The following is a 9,953-nucleotide window of genomic DNA, read 5'->3' on the forward strand; positions in this document are numbered from 1 at the left end:
CCTTTAAAAACAAAATCGAATGCGTGCAACCTCAACAATGTCTAATAAACTTAAAACCTCAAGATCTTTTTTACAATAATGCTAATGTTAAGAATGATGATGAAACGGAAACCTCGTGATAGTTTTATGAAGTTACACAATGGTGGAAAATGTCGAAGTAAGGTAGATGTAACAGCAGCGGTTGTGTTTGTATGATAGCCATCACTTTTATTATATACAATAGCTTCTGTGTTTAGATCGAAATGCTTTATTGTGTCGGGTCAGCCATCCTCTTCGGTCAGTGCTGATTAGGTGACATATCAAACAGGTCCTTCACCCCGTCTGGAATGATGGGATGGCTCAACACACCCGCAGTGTGCCGAAACATCCAGAATCCAGCTCAACAAAAAAAACAGCTTCTGCTATTGTACGGAGAGCCTAGCATGTATTAAGGTGACAATATTTCTGTAAAGGTCCTCAGAAACCAGGATATTTGGAAAGAAAACCAGTAAAAAGATTTGTCTTAAACTATGTTCAATTTATATTTAATTTGACCAAAGCGTTGAGTTTGAGAGGTTTCACAAAAATCTCACTGCAGCACAGAATATATACCGAATCATTTCTATTTGTTGGAAAGCAACTTGGGCAGATGAAACATGAGCAGATGATTTGGAGTCCTGAAATCCACAATTCTCTCGGTAAATCAAATGCATAATTAAGATCTTTTGACTGAAAGTAAATGTGGAAAATGTAATTAATGTGTTTTTGTAATTGCTTGCTTGTTAATACAACAATTTGTTCCAATTTTTGTGAAACCCCTTGAATTAAACCTGAACGTTAATGACATTTATCTTGTCCTGCCTATAAATCTCTAGCATTTCAGTTTAGTGGCATTTTCAAAATTGCCTTCTTGTCATTGCAGTGACTTGACTCTTTATTCAGTATCGATTGCTCATCTAGCTCTTCTAGCAACTTCTTTTTTCAACACATGGTGTGAAAAACTGTAAGTTTTTATTCTCTTCTGTGTTTCTATTCCCCAAATTGGTTTTGTTCATAAGTTCTGTGATAATTGTAAAAAAAGAAGTTTTATATAAACAAATGGATAAATATTTAAAAGCCACATTTGTCCTGTTTTTATTTGCGTGTTATAAGAGATTAGAATAAAGCTCAAAATGCAAATGCTTCTTTATCTTTTATGCATTCAAATGACCAGACATCATTCTGAAATGGAAGAAGTGTGTTTACTTATATTTAGCAGCAACTTTGTACAGGAGCCAGTGTGGTCTTTAAACACATCACCAGGCAGTTAGAGGCTGGCTGGAGTTGTTGATGCATCACTGCTGCCTTCTTCAACTCCACAGAGACCAGTTAAAGAGCTCCACGCTCCCACGTCGTCTGCTCCACATCCACACACCACAGGTGTGAGGAGTCAGCAAATAACAGAAAGCTAATTCATCATGAGGCCAAGGTTTGGAATTAAAAAGCAAACCTTGGCTGACTGGTTTGGTAGCGCTTGATGGTTTTGTGGACAGTGTGTTTAAGTAGGTGTGTATGATTCGGGGCAATGATATGTATTTATACATATTTTGGATATTGCATTACTAATATTGATCCTGTTGATGTATACAGGCTAAAATACAAATGAAATACACAACTACAAATGCATATTGCATCATTCGTATGCACTTATTTAGTGCTTATACACAACAGCAGCACATTTTGTATTAGCACATAGCACACTACTGATTCATTCTCTCAAAAGTACTTTATATTTAAATGATAATGAGTTCTAATCAGGTATTAGTTGTTTAAATATCATCTTCAAACATGTAACATGTATAAATGAATGTGAGTAAATCAGTGTGAGTCAGTGGCGTCTGTGCAGAGTCAATACATGGGAATTTCAGTAGTGCTCAAAAGAACTTGAGCTCAGATGAAACTGGTTTGAAAGATCTAGAGTTAGAGATTCTGTTTCATGCAAAGATTTGCGAACCAATGGCAGCTACCGCTGCTGCTCTGGTCCCCAAGAAATCTGGATCCATTTTTCCATTGACAAGCACAAGTTCATTTCTTATGAATAATGAAAGCGTTAATTCAGACTTTATTTCAGCGTCTTTGATCAGAGGTGCGGCTCGCTGTCAGCTGGGTTTATGTAATGTTTGGGAAGCCTGAGCTTTATTTCTCAGGCAAAATGATCAAACACTGTGCACAACACTGGAAAGTGAACTTTTTCAATTGATTCTTACGTGTCTACTCTCAAGGTAAGTGGAAGAAAAGCGTTACTGACTCGGGTCACTCTCCTTGGTGTGTTGCTGATGCCTCTCGGCCTACTCGCACATCATCAAAGCTGTTCATCCGCGTGTTTCTCTGCCGTTATCGCTCCACTCCTATAGTATGCCTTTGGAATGTCTAGATGTAGATCAATTTCGGATGATATCCGTCAGATGAAAGCGGAGGCGTAAACTCCGTGAATCTTATCACGCAAGATGCATGATGATCAAAGTTAGGGCGGAAACGCTTGGATCAGCTGGGGAGGAATCCTCAGGAAAAATCAACAAACCAAACACTTCTTTAGTTTTTTAGCAACACTGAATATGAACTATTAAGTGCAGTTACACAGAGAATGATGTAAATTACAAAGCCAAATCAAACTTCCAAATGGCCTCTGCTTAGTAACCAGACTCCAAATGAGTTTGTGTTTTCTTAATATAATAATTAATTGTTCATGTGCAGGTTCATAAAGAAGCTAATGTTTCACATTTATATGAAACACATTTGCTGTTTTGATAATCCTCTAGTTTCATACTTATCATGGCCTTCCTGCTGGCCTTCTGGTAATTGTTCCACTTAGATTCCAGAACATTCCCCACAATCTTTCAAGGACGGCTTTCCGCTATACACACACACTTTATGTTCAAGTGTGCGTGTGTGTGGTCGTGTGTGCTAAATGAAGGAAACTGTGCAGGCATTATAGTTTTGCTATTGTAGAATTGTAGAAAATTTAATTAAGACTATTTGTGTCTAAGAATAAGAGTGAGCTGTCAAGAACAGCGAGCACTGGCAGGCACAAGGAAGCACAGGGAAAATTGTTGGTTATTTTCCCAACAACAAAAAGAGAGAACCTTTAAATCAGTGTGTTTTAATGATTTGTGTCTTTTATTCTACACAAGACAATCTATTAACATGTTAGTGAATTTATTCTGTGGTCTGAATAGCACACGAAACCTGCAGTGACGGTGATATAATGTGGATGTACACATACGTATGGCGCTCCTCAGGCTTCCTTCAGTGGCTCTGCCTCTCTGCTGTTGTTAATCGGGCACACAGGGACACTTCAGCTTGGCCTCCTTTCAAAATCCCTAATTCCAGATTCAAGGTGGACAGATCATGTGTGTTGAGTTGCCTGGCTGTTAGAGCGAGCTTTAAAACACACACTGACAAATCAACAGCTCTCTACAACCTTTTTTTTTTTTTTTTTTTAAATGTTGGAATCCAAACTCAAAAACAGAATGTCATTTTTTTGTTAAATCATAGCTTTCATCCTTAAAAAGTTACTACAGAATGTTTACTGAAGGCTTTTTTTTAATTGTGCTTTTTAAATTTGCTTGTGTAGGTCTGGAGTCACATTTTTTTCCTCAGTAAATTACTTTTTTCCCCAAAGTTTTGAGTTTTGAAACTGCTGAAGAAGGCAGAAGGCTGTAAACCTCTTCACACTGGAGAGAAAAGCCACACACGGTAACCATGGAAACTATCAAACATTGTGAAGAAAGGATTAGTGGTGATTGAACACAATAATTAATTTTACTAGCCGGACCATTTTGGCCAGCGCAGTCGTGTGTGTGTGTGTGTGTGTGTGTGTGTGTGTGTGTGTGTGTGTGTGTGTGGTGTGTGTGAGTGTCTGCGTTATTCTGGATGTACAATGTGTTGAGTACGTTTGAAACCGTTTCATTTTTCTTCTTCCCAGGGTCGTTTCTTACTTTTGTTCTACACCAGTACAAAAAAAAACCACAGTTCTTTAATCTACCCAATTATGATTCACTCTAAACCATTTTGTAAGCAAATGCTAGTTTCGAACCATTATATAGAAATGGTTTCTGCCACAAGGTTACGCCTGTGTCTCCCTGTTACGAAACGATTTTAGTGAAGTTTTCAGGAAACATTAACGAACCAAGGAAGTGGTGATGACCTGGAGGAGCTTTCATCTTTCAAAGTGAAGGGGCTTTGATCACAAAGCAACATTCTACGTTATGTAACCCTGTGACTGACTGACTGACTGACTGACAGACAGACAGACAGACAGACAGACAGACAGACAGACAGACAGACAGACAGACAGACAGACAGACAGACAGACACTTTCAAGAGTAAATCTCTCATGACTCCACAGCATCACTGTAAACACTTAAAGCAGCGGAGAGGAAGGAAAGCATTCATTCTTTTTCCTTCTCTTCCTCAATCATTCCACTCTGAAATGAGCCTGAAGAGATCTCTCCCCGCTTTCATGTTCAGAAGAATGCTACAATGCGGTTTTTAGGATGGATTTGGTGCTTTTATGTTGTCTCTTTCAGCAGATGGACCTCTTGGCGGTGACACAGATAATCAGAGCAGAGACAATAAAATGTGGAAAGCAGGCCCGCTTTAGACTGTTGTAACAACAGTTTCTGCTGCCGACAGATAGGAATTACAGTGTGACTCCCATGTGGGGGAAATCAGTGGCTGATCGTGCTTCCTCCTTGTTATCTAGAACAAATTGTTCAAATCTTCAAATGATGCATGTATTAATACAGATTTTGATTTTGCGAAATAATGTGCATCACTTGTTCTCCATTTGTTAACAGGATCTCTACTGACAGCATCTTAATTCAAAGTTCACTTCTACTTTCCTGTCATGAATAAGGATTCAGTGTCTTTAAAACCCAGTTGATTCATTCATTCATCCGTTCACTCATCTTCTAAATCATTATTTCAGTTCGTCAGTACTCTCTAAATGGGTAGAGTATCTTTTGGTTTCTTTGAATTCCTGGTGTTCTTGTTAGTAGCTACAGTAAAATGAGCTTTTTTAGCCAACAGTCAGGAGTATCACACCTTCCGTAGCCCTTCCAGCCCCGGGTCAGAGTGAAACATGTTCACCAAAACATCCCCCAAAAAGCCCCAAACAAACCATTGTCATGATTTCTTTGATATGGAGACGTGTTTTTGTCTTTGATAAGGTGGATGAGGTAATAATTAACCTTTAAGCTGAGGCTTGTTCTTCTTCCTCCTCTGCTACTTACAGGAAATCCTTGGTGCGTTTCTGCTCATAGGATGACAGGACGGTGCCTTTCAGCCCAAACCTCTGGACACGTTAATAGGACTGTAGTGCATAATTGCTGTCTGCTCAGTGTGTGGACCCTTGACTCCACCACGCTCTGATAGCTTTGCTGCACCTTAACACTTTTAGCAGAACAATTTTGAAGTCTGAGAAAGATTGTTAAAGGTTTCATCTTGACTTACTCGGGTGCAATAGTTGAAGCTCATTAAACATTATATAAATTGGGATTACTTAATGCCTGTTCCGTTTTCCTTTTAAAAATGTGTTAATAAACATATGTGAATATTTATTTGCTTGATATTTCTTCATACGCAAGACAAATGTTATTAAAAAATGAATGATCAAAGCACTCAACCCTGAGACTGATGGTGATGAACTCTGCGTTCATCCTGTCTGTCAGCTATCAAATATATGCATTAAACCTCAGAGTTTCCTGAAGGATAAAATAACTTTTTTGAAATGAAAAATATTTCTGGCATCCATCTTTTTCTTGGGCCTTTTAAAATAGCAAAATATGATATGCAGCAGGCTTGTAGCTCTAGATCAATGAAGCAAGAACCCCAGAGGCATGAACTACATTTTAATAGCTATAGGCTGTTTGCAGCACCAGCAGTGGTTATTTATTCCTCTTCTGGACCTTAAATTCAAGTTAAACACTACATTTTTGGTCAGATGTGCTTATGCATCATTGCAATTACAAGATATTTTTTGAAGACTTCATTATCTGCATCACATGGTTGTCTTAGGAGTGTTGGGTATGTTGTAGATAAGAATAAAAGAGTCGTAGAGGGAGTCAGCAGGTATGTCGTGTGCTGGGGATTAGGCTGTGTCTGCCAGTAAACAGGCTGCAGGACTGGATAAATGCACGATTTTTTCAAAAACAAAAAATCCCTACTGGGTTTTACAATGACCTTGATGTCATTTTAGACTTTTGCAACTTTGCACAAACAACCTTAAACCCATCCTTCTCATACTGGTTTTACAGCAGCTTATCTCAATGCACGAGTGTAACACTGATGGAACTCAGAAGCAACACAACGTGATCTGAGGACCTCACAGTATATCACAGAGGAAGGTCCCATTTCTCCAGCTAACACAGCAGAATGGTTAGTTTCCACAGTGTGTATTATTTTCTGCATTAATCCTCTGCTCTGTTGGTGCTTAGAGGGCTTTTTTATTGGCGTCTACGTTGCCATTATTCAGGATACCTCCTGGACATCTCCCTTCGGACGTGTTTTATGCATTTCCAGCTGGGAGGAGAACCGGAGGCAGACTCAGGAGATGCTGGAGGGATTACAGTTGTCATCTAGCCCTGCCTAAGAGCAAGATGTTCAGAGGCTGAAGCAGGAGAAGGGTTGTAGGTAGATGATGGAATTATCCCACGACAAGATGTTAAATGGAAATATTGTTATTAGTGAACTACAGCTTAAGAACCCCTAAGAAATTATCACAATGACGCTGAATGCTACATAACCAAATATAAAAAGAAACTGTGGTCCAAAGGTCAAAAATGTGTTTTATGTATCATTTTATAGATACTTCTGATATAATGTAAAGTATACATACTTAATACCAGGGATAGCCTCTTTTGCTGTCCACCAGTAGTAATAACACTTAGAGAAAGTTATCACTATTCACATTTAACACAACCATATCCAATGCTTTGGTTTGGACGGTTCTGATAACGTGGGTGACACAGATGTGGTGGGATCCACTTGTAACACGGCAGATCCAGACAGTTTTAATAAACGGCTTTATTGAGTACTTGAGGGTAACAGCACACAAGTAAGCACAGGCCTCCGTGGAATGGATTAAACACGCCACGGTTCCGGGCGGACAACGGTCCGAATAAACACACAACAAAACTCTTAGTCGGGAACAGAAGGTTGCCAGATTTACGGGAGACGCAGAGGAAAAGTCCAAGGCAGGCAGGGTCAAAACCAATAAGTCCAATCAAACTACGTGCTGGAGAGTCGGGCATGGAGCAATAACAACCCGATAAGGCCTTAATGTCCAGCAGTAGCTTAAATAGGCCTAAGATGGAGCAACAGGTGGACATAATGAAGGCTGGTCAGGTGAGTGTGGAGGAGGGGCGTGGCAGAGTGAGTGGAGTGGTCCACCTCAGCACGAGAGCAGAACAGCAGGCAGTGACAGTGGATTTATCAAAATAAAATAATGCTTCAGTTTCCTTGCAATGTTAATAGCTCCCCTGTTGGGTTATTATAGGGTGTCAGTGTGGTTTTTAGGAGAAGATAATGATTTAACATGAAATAACTCAAATAACGACCTGTCCTTAATGGTTAACCAGCTATAATAATCTTGTGACAGTTATTTCATAAGAGCTGTGGGTTATTATTCTTAAATCCAAGGCTATTATTATTATTATTAGTAGTAGTAGTAGTAGTAGTAATAGTAGTAGTAGTAGTAGTAGTAGTAGTAGTTGTAGTAGTAGTAGTAGCAGTAGTACCGTAGTAGTAGTAGTAATAGTAATAGTATTAGTATTATTATGGTACTTCATAGTACCCATCCAAGGATCTCAGTCTGTAGGCTGGTCCGTGTGGCATCAATGGCCCCCAGTCTCGGGTCCCCATTGGGTCAAGGATGTTAAATTATAGAGATAAAACAAGAACTTGAATGCAATGCATCAAAATATCAGGTTTTACTTTATCACCGTTATTACACTCTCACAAAAAGTCCAACGGGCCTATTTTTTCTCCACAATGTAATTCTTGCTGATAACAAAATGTATTCTTTCTTTTCATGGGACACGTGGTTTTTATTTTGGTTTGCAGTGGTTTTTATTTTAGATTCCGTGCTGCATGCAGAGATAAACAAAGAGGATTCGCTCTTAATTCAGATATCTGGACTGGACCACATATGGAGTCTCTTTATCAGGACGTAAACCAGCCGGTACGTTTCTGCCCTGACTTATGTCAGGGGTCTTAATAAGTTCTAAAAACACATCGGTGCACTCAATGCAGACCCCTTTGATCTTGGCCTTTGGTCTTTGATATTTTGGAGGTGTCCCTCTAGAATCTGGACACCACCAAAATGTAATCAACTCCTTGGCACATTATCAACATTTGCTAAAGATATACTCACTTTTACATTAACATATGAATCAAATAGACTTAGAGAAACCAACTCTACTACTTGGCACTTCCATTGTAGCATAAGACAGGCTTTTAAAATATTTCTGAACTGTACACTAATCACACTATACAAAGATATTTTTTCTTTTAATTTTGAGCAACTTCCCATTCAAGGCTCTGGAATCAGTAATATATCAGTCAGATGTTATCCATGAACACAATGTCTAGACTCTAGACAGTTGTTTTGGAGAAACAGACTGTAGGAATCCAGATGAAAGTGTTTTGTGTTCCCCAGGTGGTCAGACTGCTTATCTTATATTTCAGTGTAGGAATAATGTTGAATAAAACTGCATTTTTATACATGAAAGGGCACCTTAAATAAGGAGGAATCTTGAACAGCAGTGAGCGTTCAGAGGGCGTTTAGCAAGTACTAAGAACATTGAAAAACATAAGCCCAAACATGCGCCCCACCCCCCCACCCCTGAACTCAAGTCCCACAAAAGGTCCAAAAATAGAAACAGCAAATGTATTATTTAATGTTTTCCCCATGATCTCTTCCACGTTGTTTGGTGTGTTTGTGTCTGCATGCATGAGAGAGACGTGTCTCACGACTACTGTTATCCGCACTGCTTCACCATGGCAACACAGCCATTTCTTTTAATACCATTAAAAGTATTCAAACTGCTTAAAGCCTCACAAAATATAGCTTTTCTCGCCGCTGCTGGAAAAAAAAGAAATTTTTCCCGTAAAAAATAGAAGTCCCCCAATCAACTTCTGCTCATTTTTGCCACTGATTCATTTCTCAAATGTCGACTTTTAATAAGCTGCTCCTCCCAATGTAGGTCAGCTCTGATGCTCTGATCTCTGTTTCGTTTTCAATCGACTCTGGTGGGTGCTTTCTGTGTTGCTATGGTTATAGTGTGGTAGTGTGATGGCATTAGACAGTTGCAAAGTAAGAGTGGAGCTGTTTCTGCCTTTTACACAAATACCTGCCTAAATTAAAATCCTCACACACACACACACACGCACATACACACACACACACACACGCACACACATGCATACATACATAATCCTATCAAATTGAAAGAAGCGCTTCTATGTGGTCTTTTTTAAGCGTATTTAAACCTGAAAATCACATGAAATCTCCTAATCAGCAAACATCAGCTTCTGCTTTAGCTTATTTACTCGGACACCATGTTCCGCGTACAAGGACCTGTTTGTCCACAGCTGCAGAGGTCAGTGCTGTGAGGGTCCTTGGATCAGGCTTGTTATTTTTCCTGCTCTCCGTATGCTCCCACTTATCTTCTCTTCCATGTGCATGTATGTGTATAGTCTTTCCTCCAGATGGGTAAAGCCTGGTCTCTGTCTGCTTGAGACATTTTTTTCCATAGCTAGACACAGATGAGATCCTAATGACCCCATGTTGCCACCATCACTGCTGAGAATAATCACAGCTTTATGGATGTCTGTATATCTCCTATTCAATACTTTTGTGTTTACCAAATAATTATTTCTCATGGATTATTTTTGCTTGATTAGATCCACTTTGAGACTCTTCCTTCCCAAAG

This window comes from Takifugu flavidus, chromosome 3, assembly GCF_003711565.1.
Source record: "Takifugu flavidus isolate HTHZ2018 chromosome 3, ASM371156v2, whole genome shotgun sequence".
NCBI classification, from domain to species: domain Eukaryota; kingdom Metazoa; phylum Chordata; class Actinopteri; order Tetraodontiformes; family Tetraodontidae; genus Takifugu; species Takifugu flavidus.